The following is a 20874-nucleotide window of genomic DNA, read 5'->3' as shown; positions in this document are numbered from 1 at the left end:
TTCCTTTGATAATGTCCTACACTTTCCATGCATTTTGCTGTGCCAGGAAAGCCTTTGACTTCTCTTCCCAATGGAGTTGAGCCCTGGCTCAGTACAGCTGCTTTGCCCATTGCCTTCGCATTTGTGTGCCATGGCACATGCATGCGCACAGCCTCACACCAGGCTCCACCAGAAACCATCTCATCTCTCTCTGTACGCCTCTCTCCTTCGCCTCCTTCCTATGCAAACTGCCTAACTGCTGCTTGTAAAAACTATTTGCCCATGGAAAGCGGAATAAGCGCCATCATGCCATGCTCATTTACACACAGAATGGTTTTGTGTCCCATTGAGCTCACAGTTGTTCAGCTCTCTAGGGGTGATTAAACCAGCTAGGCTGCTGCGGCTTGAGATGAGCTCACGAAATGGGGCTTTTTTCTTTCTTTCCTCCTTTTTTCCTCCTCCGCCATGAAGTTGCTTCTTTGCAAAAGCTGTTGTTTTTAACCATAAAAGGTAAACAGAAGGCAGTTGTAAAAGCAAATCCATTCCAGTTCCAAGCCTGGGGCTTGGAGCATCATGGCCCTGGGGCAGAAAAGGCTGACATGCTGCAGACATTTTCCTGGGTGTTGCCTCTTTCCTTCCTTCTTTCCTTTGACTTTCCCTCTTTCTCTCTGAAGCTTATATATTCTTCATTTAATAGACACTCCAGAGAGGATACAAAATGAAACCCTACTTTAAAAAACCTAAGACAAGACTTCAAAAGTGGAGAAGAAGTTTGGGTTGGATGAAGCTCTCCTTTCCCCTCCTCTGCACACAGCTTGGGGCCATAGGATCCAATACTGCTGATGGAGGGACTTTGTGTGTGTCTCTCTCTCTCTTGTGTGTGTTGTGTGAGTGTGTATGCATGTCTGTGTATGAGGAAAAGGAGAAAGAACTGCAGCTGAAACCAACCTTAAGGAGACTGTGGAGGCAAACCAGGTAAAGGAGCGAAAGGGTTGCAGGAAAGCAGCAGAAAAGAGCATTAAAGAAGGGAAGATAAAAAGCAAGAGGGGAAGAAGAAGAAGAAAACCCGCTCCAATGGCAAGGAAGACACACAAAGTTTAAATCAAGGCACACAGACACTTTGAAAAAGCCCACAGATGGGAAGCCAGGCTCATTAAAGGACGTAAAAATACGCCTTTGTTTTTCCAAACTTTTATTGTCGCCGGGATTTAGAGAGAGAGGGAAAAATAAAATTAATTGAAACTAATGCTGTTATTCGCTGGCGCAGTTTAATTCCTTCATGCCCATTTGAGACGCAAAATGGAAGCTGCGGGGTTTGGGGGAAAGAGATGTGCCTTAAAGACGGGTGTCGTTGTTGTCGTCATTCTTTTTCTCTCTCTGCATCTGTGCAAAACAAGGGGTCTGTCTGCAAATGCCCCCAAACCAAAACCCAATCCAGACCCAGGGAAGCCTGTCCCATTGCTGGGGTTTCCAGATGCAAAAAAGCTATGTCCCCCCCCCAAATCATTTTTATGTTTGCAAGAGAAAGACCCATTGATGGTGGCTTCAGCCTTGCGACAAGAGGTCAGGTTCAGGCCTGACAGCTTTCCTGGTCTGCATTCGCACCCAGATCCTTTGCAAATTTTCAACCTTTGGCTACTAGGAAGGGCTAAGGAGCCAAATCACTCCACACTTTGGTTGCCAAACCTTCTTTCTCCATTCCTCCTCTCCCATAAAACTTCTTGTCCTGAAGAAAACTTCAGGAGGGCAAAACTCTCTCTCTCAACTAAACTGAACTAAAACATCACTTTCATCCTTTCTACAGAAATTGTGTCTTGGAACCATTTTACTGCTATCTGCTTTTCTTTCTAGGTGTAAAGCACGGTCTGAGTGTTGGACTGGACCTGGGTTCGAATCCTAGTTTGGCCATGAAAGTGACTTTGGCCAAGTCACGCTCTCTCAGCCTCAAGGAAAGGCAAAGGCAAACCCTCCTCTTAACAAATCTTGCCAGGAATACCCTATAATAGGGTCGCTTTAGGGTCAGAAATCACACGAAGGCACACAACAACAACAAAAACAACAACAAGTAAGTGGATATTTGGCTCTCCACAACGGGACATTTTAAAACCCATTGACGTGGGTGCAAATCCTCCAGAATCAACCACCACCAAGAGAGCCATAGAAGTGCAAGATCATGTCCTGTTAGAAACATATACATTTTAAAATTAATAAAATAATAATAATAATAATAATAATAATAATAATAATAATAATTTAGGGGGTGGGATTTTGGGATATGGGCCTGTATTGTTTTAATGTCTAAAGCCGCTCTGGTTGTGTTGCACAGGGAGATGGGATATAAATTATTACTACTACTATTATTATTATTATTATTATTATTATTATATCTCTCCTGGGGAGAAGAATGACTCTGGTCCCTAACACTTTAATAGGGAAAGCCTTTCCAGTGCGTTATGCACAGTTGTGAAACACAACAAACTCCAGCTCCCAGAATTCCATAGCCTTGACCCAGAAAGCGGTGCCAAACAGGGTCCTTTCTTCAGTTTGGATGCAGCCTTAAAGTCTCCCAAGTCTTGCTAGGTCCAAGAGGACCACCGCTGGGGCATTTGAAGACAAGAGCTGGCTTCACACATGAGAGAAATGCAGAAGGATGCAAGTGCTGTCTCTCAGGTGCGCATGCTAAGCATGCATGCTGTTCTGAGTTTCCCTCTCTTCTCTCTTCTGAGCTCCGTCCAAACGTCTGCCTTTTTGCAACCAAAACCAAAGTCAACTTGCATTCAAAGATATGGCCCTGTTAGTCTAGAAAGCCGGTCTGCCAAGGGATCTTTGCAGCACCTTTGGGACTAACTGAAAAGAGCGAAGTTGGTGACATGAGCTTTCTCAGTCTGCCAAGGGATCTTGTGGCACCTTTGAGTGTGACTGGAAGAAACAAGTAGGTGGCATGAGCTTGACCCTGGTTCCTCAAAACAGGCTTATGATAGCTACTTGCCATCAATCAATGGAAATGAAGTGAAATGAAGCAGTCGCTCAAGCCTAGGAAGGCTCCTGCTGCCAACTGGCAGAGTCTCAAAGGTCCTGCAAGATCTCTTGGCATGCCAGGATAAGATCCCTTGCAATCCCATGAAAAGACCCCTTGGCACCCCAGTAGGATGCCTTGAACTGGATCCCTTGTAATATCAAGACAAGTCCCTTGGATCCTTGGATGTGACCCCTTGCAAAAGGAAGACAGGATCCTTTAGCCCACCAAGTGAAAGGCCAGGGGGCCCTCGCCAAAGCCCAGCCTTGCACTTGATCCCTTGCAATAGAAAGCCAAGACCCCTTGGCCCCCCAGTGGCATGCCTTGGACTTGATCTCTCCCTGGGATCCAGCCAGAAGGAGGGAGGGAGGCAGGGAGGGCAGGCTGTGTCTCCTCTTCTCCTTCCAGGGGAGGAGGCCCTGGGGGCTTTCCTGGGGGGGGGGGGGAGAAGCCTTCTCCTGCTGCTCCTTCTGGCTGCCCTGGGGGCTCCTCTCTCGGCCTCGCCCCCCCCTTTCCCCGCCTGGCGCCAGCGCTGCCCCCGGGCCCCACAGGCGGAGAGAGAGAGAAGGAAGGAAGGAAAGAAAGAAAGAGAGAGAGAGAGAAAGAGAAAGAGAAAGAGAGAGAGGGGGAGGCATGGGATCCGCGTGCCTCTTTGCCGGGGGGGGGAGTAGGGGAAGGAACTAACAGATCCCCCAGGGCAAGAAATGGGGTCCCCCTTTGCCCCCTCAGGCCTCTCCCCAAAGCAGCCCCCCTTCAGATAAGGGGCTCCCCCTCCTTAAGTCAGAAAGAGTGACCCCAAATAAGGGCCCCCCACCCCTCAGGTTGTCCTCTAAAGCGGGAGGGGGGCAAGGAGGCCCCTCCTTAGAAATAAGGGCTCCCCCCCTTGACTCACTTCGCCTCCAACAGGAGCCCCCCCCCAAATAAGAGGGTCCCCTTCCCTCCCTTCGCCCCCCTCAAGCCCCTTTGGAAGGGGAGGGGGCTAGTGGGTGCTGCCCCCCAATGTTCAAGGCTGGGCCCCTCGCCCCCTCAAGCCCCCCCAACTGGGCAGCCCCCCTTTCGCCCCTGTCCTCTGGGGGGGCTAGGAGAGAAAGAAGAGCAGCCTCTGAGGAGGGAGGGAGGGAGGGAGGGAGAGAGACCCCCTGCTGCCCCCCCCGGGGCCCTTTTGCCCAGAGGGCCCTGTCCTCCGGAGGGGGGTCTCTGGGGGGGAGATGGGGATGGAAAGAAGCAAGGAGGAAAAGGCAGAAGCAGGGAGGAAAGGAAGGAAGGACAGAAGCACAGAGGGAAGGATGGAAAAAGGAAAGGAGGGAGGGAAGGAAGTAGGGAGGGAACGAAGGAACGAGGGAGAGATGCACGGAGAGCAGAAAGGAAAGAGGGAAGGGAGAAGGGAGGGAAAAGCAAAAGCATGGAGGGAAGGAAGGAAGAGTGGATGGAAAGAAGGGAGAAGGGAGGGAAGGATAGGAGCTAGAGAAAAGGAAGGAACGGGAGAGGGAGGAAAGGAAGGAAGGAAGGAAGGAAGGAAGGGGATGGGGGGTGGGCAGTGGATCGGCCTTACCTGCCTCGCAGCCGGGGCTGAAGCGGGGCGCTGAGCCGAACCCCGGCGCCCCTCCTCCGGCCCCCTTCCTTCCTTCCTTCCTTCCTTCCTTCCTTCCTTCCTCCCTTTCCTTCCTGGCTGCCGGTCTGCCTCGCTATCTCCTGGGCTGAAGGCTCTCTCTCTCTCTCTCTCTCTCTCTCTCGCTCCCCCTCCGGCCTCCTCCTCCTCCTCCTCCCTTTCTCCTTCTCCTCTTTCTCCTCCTCCTCCTCCTGCAGCCTCCCTTTCCCCTTCCCTCCTTCTTTGGCCTCGGGGGCTCCTTCTTCTCGGAGGCGGAGGAAGGGGCTCCTCTCAGACCCAAAGGCCAGAAAAAAGGAAAGCACAGACCACCCCCAAAAAGAAAGAGGGGACCCTTTTTTTTTCTTTCTTTCTTTCTTTCTTTCTTTCTTTCTTTCTTTCTTTCTCTGTGTGCAATACTCTCCATTTTCCCCCTGGGGTTTTTATTTTGCTTGAGGCAACAACAACAACACAACAACGCTTGTCTTCCTTGGAAAAATGCTTCCTCTCCCTCCTCCTCCTCCTCCTCCTCCTCCTCCTCTTCCCCCCACTTTCCATCCGCACCGCCCAAATAATCCGCTTTGGCCATAGCTCCATCCCGGGGGATCCTGGGGCTTGTAGTTCCTGTCGACACCACAGCGCTCTCTCTCTCTCTCTCTCTCTCTCTCTCTCTCTCTCTCTCTCTCTGACAGGGAAGGCTAAATGTCTCCCAAAACTACAGTTCCCAGCATTCCTTAGCCTGGAGCCATGGCAGTTAAAGCGGTGTCAAACTGCATTAACTCCAGTTCGGGTGCAGCCTGAGTCATCTTTTTTACCCTGGGTTCCTCTGCATTCCCTCTTTTTGCACAAAATTAACTATTTTTCTTCCAGGATCCCTGATCAAACTTGATCCCTTCCTTTCCCTCCTTCTTTCCATCCATCCATCCCTCCCTCTCTCCTTCTTTCCTTCCTTCCTTCCCTCTCTCTCCTTTCCATCCATCCAGCCATCCTCCTTTTTTTCCTTCCATTCTTCCTTCCTTCTTCCTTCCACCCACCCACCCACCCATCCATCCATCCATCCATCCATCCATCCATTCTTCCTTCTTCCCTTCCTCCTCCTTCCTTCCTTCCTTGTGTGCCTTCCAGTCACCATCTCCCAACTTCTGGGGCCCCCAAGGGATGTGTTTGGCGTTGGGGCTGCCCTTTCCACTGGGCTGCCCTGGCCTCCTCCTTAGAAGCAAGCAGTGGCCCTGCCTGGCATCCATTTCCCCCAAGAGAAAGGTCTGCAGAGACCCCCTCCTTCCACAGTGCTAGAACCATGGTCCCCCCCAAATGCAGACATTCCCCAAAAATTGCCTCCTCAAATGGGGGGATGAGCTGCTCCCTTTCCCTGCAGCTGGAAATGGACTTTTCCTTCAGACCAAGCAGATCTGATGGCAAGCAATGGCTTCTTGGTCTCCTGTAAAGAGCATCACCATTTGATTCAGGATGCAATTCCTCCAGCCCTACATCGTTGTTGTTGTTGTTGTTGTGTGCCTTCAAGTCATTTCTGGCTTATTGCATTCCTAAGGTGAGCCTATCATGGGGTTTCCTTGGCAAGATTGGTTCAGAGGAGGTTTGCCATTGTCTTCCCTTGAGGCTGAGAGAGTGTGACTTGGCCAAGGAAGCTAAACAGGGTCCAAACTGGATAGTCCTTGGATGGGAGGTCATCAATAAATACCAGATGCTGGAGGCACTATTTCAGAGGAAGGAACTGGCCAAACCACCTCTGAGGATTCCTTGCCTAAGAAAAGCCCAGTGAAATCCATGGGGTCACCATAAACCACATCGGATGGCACATGGCGTCAGATCCCATCCGATCCCAGAAGCTGAGCAGGGTCAGCGCTGGTTAGCCCTTGGATGGGAGACTGCCAACAAAGACGGGTTTCATGGCCAAGCGGGGAAATCGAAACCTGGTCTCCAGAGTCATAGTCCAACGCTCAAACCACTACTCCATGTGTAACTACTTACAGTGATTAAAACTTTGGAAGGGAGGGAGACTTTCTTTAAAAACCGAGGGCATATCAATTAAGAAGATAATAATTTATAGACCATTATCAGAGTTGATGCATCCGCTTTATTGGTGCATGTTTCATCCTTTCCATCTTCCATATATATATATATATATATATATATATATATATGAGTGACTCACCATAGGAATGCATTTAGCATTTTACGTTCTCTGGTGCAATGCATGCATCCTTTGCTTAAATGTACTGTATATTTGACCCACCCAGGGATCCCATGCACCTGTCTATATCTGCAAGACCTTCTTACAGGAATATTATTTTCCAAGGGAAAACGCTCCTTTTCTGGCATTTTGGCACCGCTTCTCCCTTTCTTCCCATTCTGTACTTCCCAATATTTGAAAGTTTGCTGAAAGTTGGCAACAAAAGGTGAGAAAACCATAGGAAAGCCACATCTTTAGCGCTGACTAGTGGCAGGGAGGAGTCATTGCAGCGAAAATATGCACTTGGGGTTTTTTGGTGGTTCTCTGCTATTTTTCATAGAAGAGCCATAAAATCACAATTTAGTCCAATATCTACATCTGCAGGGCTCCTATTATTGTTCCAAAAAGGGATGCACATTTCCAACGTTTGGGGGGAAAACAGAGAAGGCACTCCTTATTAAAAAGCACTTTTCTAGGGGAAGATCTTAATTTTACGCAACCCACTTTTGGGTTTCTTCCACCCAGATGGTCCTTTAAGAAAAGTCTTTTCTTAAAAGAAAGAAATAACATTTTTAAAAAAGTTATCTCCTGAAACAGGGATAAACAGGGAACTTATTTTTGTCTTCAGGGGCGTTCCTATTTATTTCTTTATTTCTTCCTTCCTTCCCCCCCAAAGTACAAACTCCAGGAGGAAAGGGAAATTTTCTCATTAAAGTTACATCCCTGCAGTTAGTTCAATTACTTGATATATGCAGAAGATGTTGTAAATTTAAAGATTTAAATAGCTTACAAAGATGCCGGAGGCTCCATCAGTTAATTTCCTTAATTTATGGATTTTTTTTTTTTTTGAGCTCAGCTTCAGAAAAAAAAGGGTGGGGAAAAAAGACAAGAAAAAGGAGGGAAGGAAAAAAGAGAACTAGGTCAGTGGAGAGATTTGCATCCAGCCCAAGATCCCCGGTTCTTTTGCCTTGTCCTTTGCAGAAGCCCAGGTTGTGGTTGTTGTCACAGACAACAGCTCTTTGGCTGGACATGGACCAGGGAGGCCAAGGGCTATTTGAGGGGCTTCAAAAAAGGACACTCGGATCAGAAACACAGATGCTCTAAGCAGAAAACCATCTTTGCAAACAATTGTTTCAGTTGGGATGGACAATGCTCCCGCTTTGTCATCTCCTCCCTCTCTCCATCTCCCTCCTCCTTTTTTTCTCCTCCTTTTCCTTCCTTCCTCCTCCTCCTTCCTCTTCTTATTAGTTCACAACTATCTGATTCCTGTGCAGATGGGGCAACACTTTCTGTCGCTTTTCCTCCTTCCTTCCTCTATCATCTTCTTCTTCTTCGTCATCATCACCCTACAGCTTGCAAACGTGTGTTTTCTTATGAATATGGACAATAGTGCGGCTTTGTTTTCCCTTTCCTCCTGAGTTCTTCCTTCCTTCCTTTTCCTCTGTCTTCATCCTCCTCTTCCTCCTCCTCCTTCCCTTCTTCCTCTTCTTCCTCCTCCTTCTCTTCTTCTTTCTCTTCCCCCTCCTCTTGCAAACTGCTTTTCCTGTGAATATGGAGTGCAGCTTTGTTTTCCCTTTCCTCCTTCCTTCTCCTTTATCATCCTCTATCCTTCTACTTTCTTCCTTCTCCTTTATCATCCTCTATCCTTCTTCTTTCTTCCTTCTCCTCTTTCATCCTCTATCCTTCTTCCCTCCTTCCTTCTCTGTCATCCTGTGAATATGGACAACAGTGCGGCTTTGTTTCCCCTTCCTTCCTTCCTTCCCCTCTATCCTCTTCATCCTGAGAAGTGTTTCTCCTGTAACTATAGACAACAGTAAATATGGACACCACTTGTGTAACTCCGCTTTTGTTACCATCATCTTAATATGGGCTCTTTTACATATCGACCAAAGAAGTAGAACAGCGCATGCAAGGGGACTTATGCACGCCTAAGAAACCAAGGCCTCATCTGCACTGCACAACTGGCACACTTTAACGCCGCTTTAACTGCCACGGCTCAATGCGATGGGGCTCTGGGATTTGTAGCTTTGCAAGCTATTTAGCCTCCTCTGCTCTCAAAGCAAACTACAAATCCCAGGTTTCCATATCACGGAGGCACGGCGGTTAAAACGGTACTAAAACCGCATCATTTCTGCAGTGTAGATGCGCTCAGCGGAAGCGTTAAGGATGGAACGAATGCCAAAAAGAAGAGCCCTGTGTAATACAAACCTGGCGTATTTCACTATTGTGGCTCCCCTTTCTTCTCCTTTCTGTCTGGGCCAGTTTTTGCGGCGTGCGTTGCTATATATATATATATATATATATATATATATATATATATATATATGAGAATATATACATATAAATTAACACTTAAAAGATGCCATGCAAACTAACCCGGAATGAGGGAAGGAAGGCAGGGGACGTGAGGAAGGAGTGGCGTTTTCAAGCGCACATTTCTTTTTCCCACTAGATGAAGTTTCCAAGATTTGCAAGGTACGTGTCAAGGACGGGGGTAGAAATGGTGTTGTATTTATTCACAACTCGGAGACTAATTGCTTCGCTCTGCCTCAAGGCCAAGAGATTGGTTTTAATATGACACTTCAAAAGTATTCATAGAACTACAGAGCGACTAAAAAGTGTCATTGTTTTAAGAAAGGAAATCTCGCTCTGGTTATTTGTGACCCTGAAAAATAAAACATCTTTCTCCAATGCTGGAATGGGGTTTTTTCTGTCTTTCTTTCTTTCTTTCTCCCCCAAACAGAGTTTCATTTTAAACTATTTAAAAACTGTACAAAGGGAAAAAAACATATTAAATATGATGTTGCAACCAAAGGAAAGGGAGGAGGAGAAACCATTTTGAAAGGATGCATTACTTGTCTTTGGAGTGGAACCGTTAGGCCCTTTGTAGAAATCCATCCAAATTCATGATTTGAAACTTCTGATCTTCAATACAGAACATCATTGCTAACAAAGGAGAGAACGTGGGCCACTTTGGAGGTGTTTTTAATTTTCCTAGTTTTTAACTAAAAGACAAAAACACCCCAAAAATAAGATGTTTATTAATAAGTCTTTGTCATTTCTTTAAAGGACTGGGTTATTTTGTCCCTTCCTAATCAATATTCTTGCGGACGTAGTTCTGGAGGTGTTTAATTTGAAATGGGTTTTTGCATTGTGTTTTATTGCTGCTGAGTTGGGTTACTTTGAGGATGAAGCGTTGGAAGCCTTCTTGATGTGAAAAGAAGACATGATGCAAATAAATGCATCTGAATTTGGATAGAAAGGACACGATCCGTCAAGAACTTTTATCATGGTCTTGTACCACTGAAAGAAATGGGAATGGGAGCGAAGGCGGAAAGTCGGAAAGTGTGCCATGACTTTTGGTCCAGGTAAAAGTACGTATCTCTACATTTGCTGGGGTTAGGGTCACAGGACCCCCTTGAAAGTGCAAAAACCACACAAAAACAGCAATGCTATACACTCATCCCTCCATGTTTTCAGCTTTGATTATTCACAGATTTGATTATTATGTTCTCTCTAGGAATATCCAGGGCCTCCAGTGCAACTCTATTTTCTTTCTGGTCCTCCAGCATTGTGCTCCACTGCTCTTGGGGCATATCCTCCAGACTCCTGATGATACTGTGACCAGATTCTATTAACTAAAAGTGGCACTGAAAGACCTAGACATTCCTAGAGAGAATACTCTACTAGGCCTTTGTAGCTCCTCTATGGTCAGTGTCTGTTGGACACTGACCACAGATTTGCACTGGAAGACCTAGAGATTCCTAGAGAGGAGTCCTCCCAGGTCAAAACATGGTGTTTTTGTAATTTGCAGTTTTCCCATATTCATGGGGATCTTGTGCCCCTAACCCTAGCAAATATGGAGGGACAAGTGTATTTTTAACCTGAGAGAACACCTCTCTAGGAATTTCTAAGTTCTCCAGTGCAGCTCTATGGTCAGCATATTCTAGATATTGACCTTAGACTCATGCTGGAGGATCTACAGATGTCCAAGTATACTCTCAGGTTGTAAAGAGACTGACCTACAAACTGATCTGGTTTTCATATCACTAGGGACGGTTGAGAGCCAGCATGGCGCAGTGGTTTGAGCATTGGACTATGACTCCGGAGCCCAGGGTTCGATTCCCAGCTTGGCCATGAAATCCACTGAGTGACCTTCTGCAAGTCACACTCTCTCAACCTCAAGGAAAGGCAATGGCAAACCTCCTCTAAACCAACCTTGCCAAGAAAGCCCCACGATAGGTTTGCCTTAGGTTCGCCGTAAGTCGGAGATGACTTGAAGGCACACAACAACAAGGGATGGTGAATTCCCTCTGGGCTTTAGTGTGAACCGTAAAGGGACTATTTGGGACCTTGAACCCATATCCCCCAAATAGGCTCAGCACCTTGAATGGCAACTTTAAATTTCAGCTAAACCCCAGAGTGGATCTGTTTCCCAATTGGGACAGGAGCAGCTCTCCATCACTGGTCTCTCCTTCTCTGTTGGAGGAAAGAAGGCAGCAATTGTTAATAACAATTAACGAAGCCCATGTGTCTCCAGGCAAACCTGGCATGAAAATCAGGGGGTCATGTCATGTCCTGGCAAGCCTTGCCCGCAACACGCCAAGCAGAAATTAAGCCCTGGACCTGAGACCAACGGCAGCCTGACCGGTGGCCCTTGTCGCCAAAGTCCCAGCTCTTCTGGACAGAGAGAGCATGGAGAGCCAGAGTCTAGGAGTCACTTGTAGGTCAGTCTGCTTTGCTCCGATTCAATTACCTGCCCAGGGAGGAAAGACAGGAGCCGCGGGTACCTGGCGGTGGAAGTCAGTAATTGTGCCCAGGATGGCACTGCAAAGGTTGGGCTCCGGCTGAGAAGGGAGGTCTCCTGCTGGGTAGCCCTTCTCTGGCAGCTACCTTCTGATCAAGGCCCCAGCCTCCAGGGGCTGAAAGGGACTCCTTCTCTTCTGTTGTTTTTAATTGATAAGTGCAGTTGTTCCGCTGCAGAAGGGGTCACCTGCCTGCGACCTCTCATTAAAATAGACAGAAACGGCTCCATTTTGGGGGCTTAAATTAATTAGAAAGCACTCCAGGAAGAGAAGGAACCAAGGAGGGGGAGGAAGAGAGAGAAGGAAAGAGATGGAGAGGAGACAACACAAGTTGCGGCTTACAGCCCAAGACGTCTCCATCGTGGATCTGTCTGGCCTTGTGTCTCAAAACATCTGGGCATGGCTTGGGAAATCTAGAGTCAGAAGCCTTTGTTGTTGTTGTTGTTGTTTGCCACCAAAGTTGGCTTTGGTTTAAGGTGACCCTAAGACAGACGGAGCTTCAATAGCACTGCTCAGGTCCTGCAAACTCACGGCAGCTATGGCTTTTTGGATTGAATCAATCCACTTCTAGTTTGGTCAACCTTCCTTTCCTAGTGCCTTCCACTTGCTCAAAGATTACTGTCTGAAGCCAAGATGACAAACAGAGGCTGCCATGCTTTGGGTACATCACACAATGACATGACTCGTTTTCTCCAAAGTCTTCCTGGCTTTGCCTCTAATAAGCTTACTCTATGTGGTCACCGAGAGTTGAACTATGACTCTGGAGAGCAAGGTTCGAATCCTGGCTCGGCCAGGTGAAGCCACTGGCTGACCTTGGGCAAGTCACCCTCTCCCAGCCTGAGAGGATAACAAATGGCAACCCCCCCTGGAAGAGACTTGTCAAGAAAAGGCCATGATAGGGTCACCATACATCAGGAACAACTGGAAGGCGCACAACAACAGTCAACAAACGTGGTCACTGGACAGTTCTGGTCGCACTGTCCAAGACCTATGGACTCATTGAATCTCAGAATCATAGAGCTGGAAGGGACTCCAAGGGTCATCTTGTCCAACCCCCTTCCATGCAGGAATCCACAACTCAAGCACTCCTGAAAGATGTCCATCCAACTTCTGTTTGAAGATCTCCAAAGGAGGAGAGTCCACCATGGTTCAAGGTAGTCCATTCCACCATCAGACAGCATTTCTCCAAAGTCTTCTTGGCTTTGCCACTAATAATTTGAACCTATGTGGTCACTGAATAGTTCAGATTGTATTGTCCAATACTTATAGGATCATAGAATCATACAATGATAGAGTTGGAAGGGACCCCAAGGGCCATCTATCCCAACCCCTTTCAGCCATGCAAGAATCCACAACTAAAGCACTCCTGAAAGATGCCCAACAAACCTCTGTTTGAAGACCTCCAAAGAAGGAGAGTCTGACATGTTTTGAGGTGGTCCATTCCTCCATCAGACAAGTCTCGTACCATCAATAAGTTCTTCCTAATGTTTAGAAATGATCTCTTAGGTGCTCACCTCTGCATATCGACATCAACGCAAAGAAAATTAAGGATTATTGATGGAAAACAGACAACATTCTAATATGATACTTGGTCATTTTAAATGCCCCTTATACATAAAGGACGTCTGCCGTGTCAGAAAATCAATTCCCATTCCTACTTCCCAACAGGAAGTCGAAACCATAAGATGTTAAACTGAGTAATAGTTCATTGCATATTAAATTCCAGACCTATCGCATAAGAGGAGGGAAACTTGTATAATGCGACTGGGATGGAGGAAAACATTAGTGCATAATTGTTCCCATAAAATCTCTTTAACAAGTGCCTGATCCAGGGCCCAATGGCACCAAATCATTTTTATTTCAAACTAAATTCACCTGCTCTGTTTATAGACTCTTGCTGAGCGCCACAAATCCAAGCATTGATTACAGAGCGAATATAGAATATTAAAATGTCTTTATCTGCATAGACCTTCTAGGCAGAGATTGCAGATTGACCAGAAAGCCCAAAGGATAACATTCCAGGAAAGAAAGAGAAAAAAGAAAGAAAGAGAAAGGGCTAGAAAGAAATGCAAGGGGATAAAAATAGACAAATCACCTGCAAACACAGTGACCTTTATGTTTTTCTCTGTCTATGCAGGGTTCCCAAGAAAGCTGAAGAAAACCAGGGTCGCGGAGCAAACTGAGAAGGCCATAGGTATGTTTATAAGGATATAGGAACAAATAAAGACATCCAAGGTAAAGTAATAGTAAAATAAAGAGGACTTAGGTAGGTATCGGGAAGCAAGAGACATCTCCCTGTTTGGTGCATGAATGCACTTTGGGAAGTGCATTTTCAAACAGGTAGGGATGCTCTCTGGCTGAGAAATCTCAATGTCATTCCTGAAACCTTAGATAGTTTCCATAGGTCAGAACCATGGCACTTAAAGTGGAATCATGACGCTATAATTGCATAGTGTGGAGTGGGGCCCGGGAGAGCAGAGTTCGAATCCCCACCTGGAAGGACATTTAGGTTGGAGACTGCAGTCAAGAAATCAGAAGAGAACTATGACTTGGAAGGACAGCAATAAAGGAACGAGACAAGATCCTCAAATGCCAAGATATATCACTGAATACTAAAGTCAAGATGGCCCATGCCAACATATTCCCCAGTTGTGAAAACTGAACAGTGAGAAAGTCAGTAGGAAGAGAACTCATTTGAAATGCGGTGCTGGAGAAGAGTTCTGTGGACTGCTAATAAAGATCATTAAATGGCTCCTAGAGCAAACCAGGCCTGAACTCTCCCTAGAAGCCAAGATGACTAAACTGAGGTTGCCAAATGCTGGCCTCCCCAGGGACCCCTCTTCCACCAAGAGACCTCCACCAAGAGTCGGCTTTTTAACCTTAAGCCTCGGAAAGTGGCTCCAGAGAGGGAACACTAGTTTGCAAGGAGCCGGTTGAAAAAGCTGCAGGCAAGAAAATTTAAGAGACTTGTAGAATTAGCTTAGATAATAGATGACCCATTTCCTGATTTGGGAGGAAATTCATTCCCGAGATTCTCTGAAATGAGCTGGGAGGGAAGGAAGGGGGGGAGCGCTCCCTTCGTGAGAATCTGGTCATAGTATCATCAGGAGTCTGGAGGATATGCCCCAAGTAGAGCAGTGGAGCACAATGCTGGAGGACCAGAAAGAAAATGGTCATGGCTTCACTCCTTTGCAGCGTCCCACTCTGTGGCTCTTGTCCTCCTTCTTGAGATGCTAGGAACAATAATATCAGGAATCTGGATGATTTCCCCCCAAGAGCATTGGAGCAAAACATTGGAGTATCAGAAAGAAAGGGATGCGGTGCCTTAGTGGCTAAGATGCCAACTCTGATGATGGGAAGATTGGAAGGGGACTGCCATGGCTCTCCAAAGGCCAGTAACACCACCATCACCCACAAAATGCACAACCAGTTCGAGGCCCAAGTGCCACATGATGGAGTGCGCTCCTGTCACTATCCCAGCTTCTGCCAACCTAGCAATTCGAAAGCACACAAATGCAAGAAGATAAATAGGTACCAATTCTCTCTCTCTGGCTTTGCTTCGCAAACAAAGATTCAGGAAGGATTCAGTGTCCCAGTTCAGTGGGAAGGTAAACAGTGTTCGGCGCAGTCTTGCTGGCCACATGACCACCAGAATAGTCTTTGGACAACGCTGGCTCTTTGACTTAGAAATGGAGATGATCACCGTTTTCTAGTCAGTTACGACTAGGACATTAGACTACCTTTACCTTTTCACCAGAAAGAAAATGGTCATACCTTCACTCCTTTGCAACATACCACTTTGTGGTTGTTGTTGTGTGCCTTAAAGTGGTGCGTCTCTGTCACCATGCGGCCTTTTCTTGGTCTGGTGGAGCTGTTGGCCAAATGGGAAAGGAAGGAGACTTACTTTTCCGCTTGGCAAGGAGACCCTTCAGATCCAGAAGACACCCCTTCCCACCAGGACCTGGGGTGTCACCAGTGTCATATGTACCCCTTACACCCCTAATGACCCCCTGATCCCAATCAGTAGGATTTACGCCACAGTCACTACTCTGGGACGTCCGACACTAATGAGAACAGCAGAGCATCACTACGACGCAATTACGTATCGCATATCGATGGAGCATGATGCAGTTGAGGGAGAAAGGTGAGGTCGGTCTGGTTGTTTTCAGGTTGTTTAAATCTAAGAAAAATAAATCCCAGCAACTGAATACACACCTTTTGCTACAGCCAAGAAAGGCAGGTTTAGCAATAAACGATGCCGTTATTCACAGCTGCACAGAGCCTTGCACACGGCGAAAAATAGCCAGAGGGGGGAAAGAAACATAGGCATTTCCTGCCCACAAATCCCATTCAAATCCATGCAAGGAGGAAGACGGATTTGGGGGTGGGGATGGAAGAAATGGGGGAGATGGGGAACTATGTCCCCCCCCCCCCCGCAGTTGTGCATTTCTGCACAGCTGTGCAATGTTGCAACGGAAAAGACCCCAGCACGACAATGGCAATTTCCAATGGCAATTTCCTGCCTATGAATCCACTCAATATTCCTGTAAGGAAAGAGCCAAGGAAAGGAAGGAATTGAAGAAAGTTGTGGAAAGGTGATAGGAGGAGGAAAAAATATTGCACAAAGCAAAGTGGACCTGCTCTGGACCTCAGAGGGCTTTTCCAGTTAGAAAACTTTATAGGGCTATTATGGCCATGCCATCGCAGACGCCATTTTGCACATTTAAGGTGACCTTTTGGGCTATTGCTTTTTTTTAAATGAGGGACTTTTCTGAAGGCAGACTTCTCCCCAGGAGCAAAAAAATAGTTTCACCCTCCAGAGTATGGAGAGCTAAACCCTTGAGAGCACTGGAGGGCTTGCAAGCATGGCATTACGGTTGCCATTTTGGAAAACAATGGCCCCGTACAGACAGGCCAAAATAAAGCTGCTTTGGGTCACTTTGGAGGTATGCTGTTTAAGTGATGCATGCGTCCTAAGAGTCCGGAAGCCATAGCAAAGCCATGCTCCAGTTCTTAGAATGGCTTTGGCACAGCTTCTGGGCTCTTAGGACGCTTGCATAGTTTGGTCAGCATACCTCCAAAGTGACCCAAAGCAGCTTTGTTTTGGCCTGTCTTTACGGGCCCAATGTTGCATCACTTAGGGTTGCTTCTTGGGCTGTTTTTGGCATACTTCCCCCAAAAGCTGCAAACACCAGTAACCAAGAACCACAAGTGCTGATTCCAGATTAATAAAGCAGCAAAGCAATAATAATGATTTCTCATGGGGTGCAGCAGATGAAATGATTCCGAAAAACCCGATGCCATAAAGTTACCCAAACGCAAATCAGAGCAAGGAGGAATTCTCCCAGGTTGCCTCCTAAGACAAGAGTAGATCAGATGCCGGCGGGCGATCTCTTGATTTTCCCCGTCTCTAACTTCGCCTGCTTCCCTTCTTGGTTCTTTGACAATGACCTATTTGTAGACACACATCACCCTGACAGGGGATGTCACTTGAGAGAATGCCATCCTGAAGATGCAAGTCTGTCACACAGATGAAGCCGTCCGACAAACGGGTGGATGGCGGTTGTCTCCGAGACCTGCTTCCCTGTCCATTCCAGGATGCGGGGAAGGGGAAAAGGCATGGCAAATGAACATCGACTGGTCCCTGCTGTGCATCTTGGGTGATGGCTGCACAGTTGGTTTGCATTTTTGCAAGGAAAAGAAAAGGGGGAAAATGCGCATTTCCAGACTGACAGCTTCACGAAGGTAAACTAGGAGGAAGTGGAAAGAGAAATGTGTGTTTTTCCCCTCCTCCTTCTTCTGCAAAAGATGCTTTCCTCACCTCCATCTTCCACTTCTCACAAGCTGAGAGGGTCACCAGACTGTGTGAAATGTCACCAGATGCATCTAGGACACACACACAATCACACAATTGCACACACACACACAACATATCAAGCTATTCCAAAGAGGCAACGCTTATCTCGTGCAAAATTATTCCCTCTCTCTTCCCCTGAAAGAATATCTAGCATAACAAGAACGAATCCGAGAACCGAGGAACACGATTTGGCTGTTTACTCCCGCTAAGACTTTGCATCTCTCTCTCTCTCTACCTTGTCAGTTGCCATCGAAGGCCAGATCGCTGGAGGCACCAAGAGTCCTGACTTCGGCAAGGCAATTTTCTCACTGTCTGGGTTTAAAACTGAACGTGGCTGTCGTTGTTGTTAAATGCAATTTAAAAAATAAAAACAAAACCCAAAGTCTTTGATATCTCTGCAAGTTTTGGCTCTGTAAATATGTTGCCAAGCTGGAGAGGTGACCTTGGTTGCATTGGTTGCAATGGTTTTTTGGCAACAAAGGATGAGGGCTATAGCTCAAGATCTCTTTGCACTTGAAGATGGGAAAGTGCAATGATAGATCCTGCATGGGAGTTGCATAGCTCAAATCTTCAGATGCAGAACTGCAACCTTATTGTTGCACCCTGATATCTCTGTAGGTTTCAGCTCTGTAAATACGATGCCAAGCTGTATGAAGTGACCTTGGGTTGAATTTGTTGCAACGTTTTTGGGATCAAAGGCCACAGATCAAGATCTCATTGTACTTAAGAGGGAAAGTGCATAGGATTTCTGCAATGACAGATCCTTCATAGCTGAAATCTCCAGATGCAGAGTTGCACCCTGATTGTGGGTGCACATTTGTTGTGTTGAATGACAATATCATGCCAGTGAGTGGTAAACTTTGGTTTTGGGCAATTGCAGTTTAAGCCAGGATTACAAAGAATGATCAAACCCTTGGTGTGTTACAACAAATTGCCAGTCAAGATGTCAGGATTCAAACTGAGCAATCTTGCAACAAAGCAAACATCTATCTTATCATTTATAGCAATTTGGGAAAGTATACCATGCCATATTAACCAACCGTTAAGCAGAAATCATTACGAGGCGACGGCAAACTTTTAAGCAAGCGCCAAGTGAAAACTATTTGTGTCGAATCTTTTCATTACATCTCAGATTATAATTATTATTTATAGAAAGTACCATTCAGTTGCATTGGTGACTGCCACATTTCAGAAATAATGCAGTTTGTTGCAAAGTTTTGTTGCAATTGCTTTAACTCCATCCTATGGGATCCTGGGATTTGTAGTTTGTTGTGGCACCACAGCTCTGACACAGAAGGCCGGATAACTCACAGAACTACAAATCCCAGGATGCCACAGCACTGAGCCATGGGACTTAAAAGTGGTGCCAAACTGCATTAATGTTGCAGTGCAGATGATGCTAGAGCATCCTATAAATGCTCCATTTGCTTTCCCTTGAGGTTCCCAAGAGCTTGAAACCTTGCAGCACCCAAAACGTTCCTCGGTGGAGGAGACTATTCCTTCTTCAGCCTGCCTCTCCTTTCCTTTGGCCTGAGGGTCACTCTCTGACCTTTCTCTTCAGGCCCCAGCCTGCGTCTGCAAACATCTGCTGCACATTTCCCACTGGAGTACTGTATATTTTGACATTCCTGAACTGACTATTCACCAAAGACCAGCTTCTTCTTTGGGGATGGCAGAACCGAAAACATCCGCTCAAATAGTCCAATGGCCATTGGTTGCAAAAAGTAGGCCCTTGTAGTCAACGGCTGCATCTGCACTGCAGAATTAATCCAGTTTGACACTAACTGCCATGGCTCCATTCTATGGTATCATGACATTTGTAGTTTGTTGTGGCATCAGGGCTCCCTGACAGAGAAGGCTAAGTGTCTCACAAAACTATAAATCCCAGGATTTTATAGGATGGAGCCATGACAGTTAAAGTGGTGCCAAACTGCATTAATTCTGCTGTGCAGATGCAGCCTAAAAGGCAATCAAGTTCAGAGGCTGGGATGCAAAGAGGATCTATTGCCTTGTCACCTTTTTGCCTTCTCTCCCCACTAAAGAAGAATGGTGGCCTGGCTGGGGGATTCTGGGTGTTGTAGTCTGTAATGGTATGTAGAGAGATCTAGAGACTAACTGGAAGAAAGAAGTTGGCAGCATGAGCTTTCCTAGACTTAAGTCTACTTCCTCAGATGCAAGTCTGCAAAAGCTCATGCTGCCAACTTCTTTCTTTCAGTGAGCCTCAAAGGTGCAACAAGACCTCTTTGCACACGGATTCTGCAGACTAACACGGCTATATCTTTGGATTATATTTGTATAGACTGGAAGCTTCATTCTCTCAGACTGGAGATGGCAAGAATAAGCCCGCAGCGTCCCATCGTTGCAATGAGTAGTCTTGCCAGCTTCTTTATGCAACCTGAGTGCAAAACTAAAAAGAAGAGATACTTCCCATCTCTCTTCAATGTTGGCTTTTCCCTGGGAAAAAAAGACACCTGGGCAAGTCATGCAATGCCGATGCTGCCATCTGGTGGACATTGCCTGGAAGAGCAGGCATGTCACTCACTTCTCCAGCAGCCTCCGAATAATAAAAGGTGTGCTTCTCCTTAGCTATCCTTCCTTTCCAAATTAATTTTCTGGAGTACTCTGGTTTGCAAATAGCAAAAAGTGGTTTGCAAATAGCAATAACACCTCCCAAGTTGCAGGAAGGCAAATGTAAAAGGTTGCAGCAAATCAGCAACTTTTACAATTGTCAGGTGAGAACTAGGCATCTCAAAGGGGCACTTTTGCCATGTGTCCCTGCATTTGTTACGGGTTGGACTGGATGACCCTTCGGATCCCTTCTCGGTCGCATTCATCAACTGCCCTGCTTTGTTTTAATAATGCGTTTTAATAATTTAATTGCATTGTTTTTATTGTGGGTGGGTGGGCTTGTGGGATATTTTGTTTTGTTGTATTTTAGTGTTCTTTTAATGTTGTCAATGCTGCACAAACCATTGTGTATCTGACTGTGTGTCTTGCATTATTTGCAGTTGATTAAGTTTATTATCAGGGCTCACTGACAGCCCAGGCTCATATATACCCAAACTACAAATCCCAGGATTCCACAGCCATGACAGATAAAAGTGGTGTTAAACTGCTTTATTTATGCAGTGTGGAAGAGCTGCTCATGTGTGTTAACCTATTGACATATACATGGTATAGGATCGCATCCATTCCTCGCTGCCTTTCTTTGCATTGATTGAAGTATTTGTGCATCATGTACTTTTCAAATGGACACATTTTTAGTGGCATCCATTTATCAAAGGTATGCGTGGTTTCATATCCATTTTGCCCTTTCCAAAATGCACCAGAAGCCTTGCATTAATGTGCAGATTTCTCAGAGGTCTCAGCTGATGCAAAATGGCTATTTCCAAAGGGAAATGTGAATCTGGCAACCGTGTATCATGTCTGTAATGTAACAAG

At 46.3% G+C, this 20874-nt stretch overlaps 1 protein-coding gene across 3 annotated transcripts in view; it reads right to left on the bottom strand.

The window, feature by feature from the left end:
- LOC149306096 (BTB/POZ domain-containing protein kctd15-like) overlaps positions 1–4625 on the bottom strand; it is a 48095-nt gene extending 43470 nt beyond the window's left edge. Inside the window, exon 1 of one of the 3 annotated variants that reach the window (XM_089540907.1) lies at positions 4548–4625. The gene's annotated coding sequence lies outside the window, so the exon portion shown is untranslated. Of the gene's footprint in view, positions 1–335; positions 374–4547 lie in introns of those variants that run through there. The other 2 variants (XM_089540909.1, XM_089540908.1) reach the window with 2 other exon arrangements.
- Between the last annotated feature and the right edge of the window lie 16249 nt (positions 4626–20874).

Source organism: Sceloporus occidentalis, unplaced genomic scaffold (genome assembly GCF_023333645.1).
Source record: "Sceloporus occidentalis isolate IW3139 unplaced genomic scaffold, rSceOcc1.0.p SCAF_10, whole genome shotgun sequence".
NCBI classification, from domain to species: Eukaryota; Metazoa; Chordata; class Lepidosauria; order Squamata; family Phrynosomatidae; genus Sceloporus; species Sceloporus occidentalis.
This window is presented reverse-complemented; position numbering and strand designations above follow the sequence as displayed.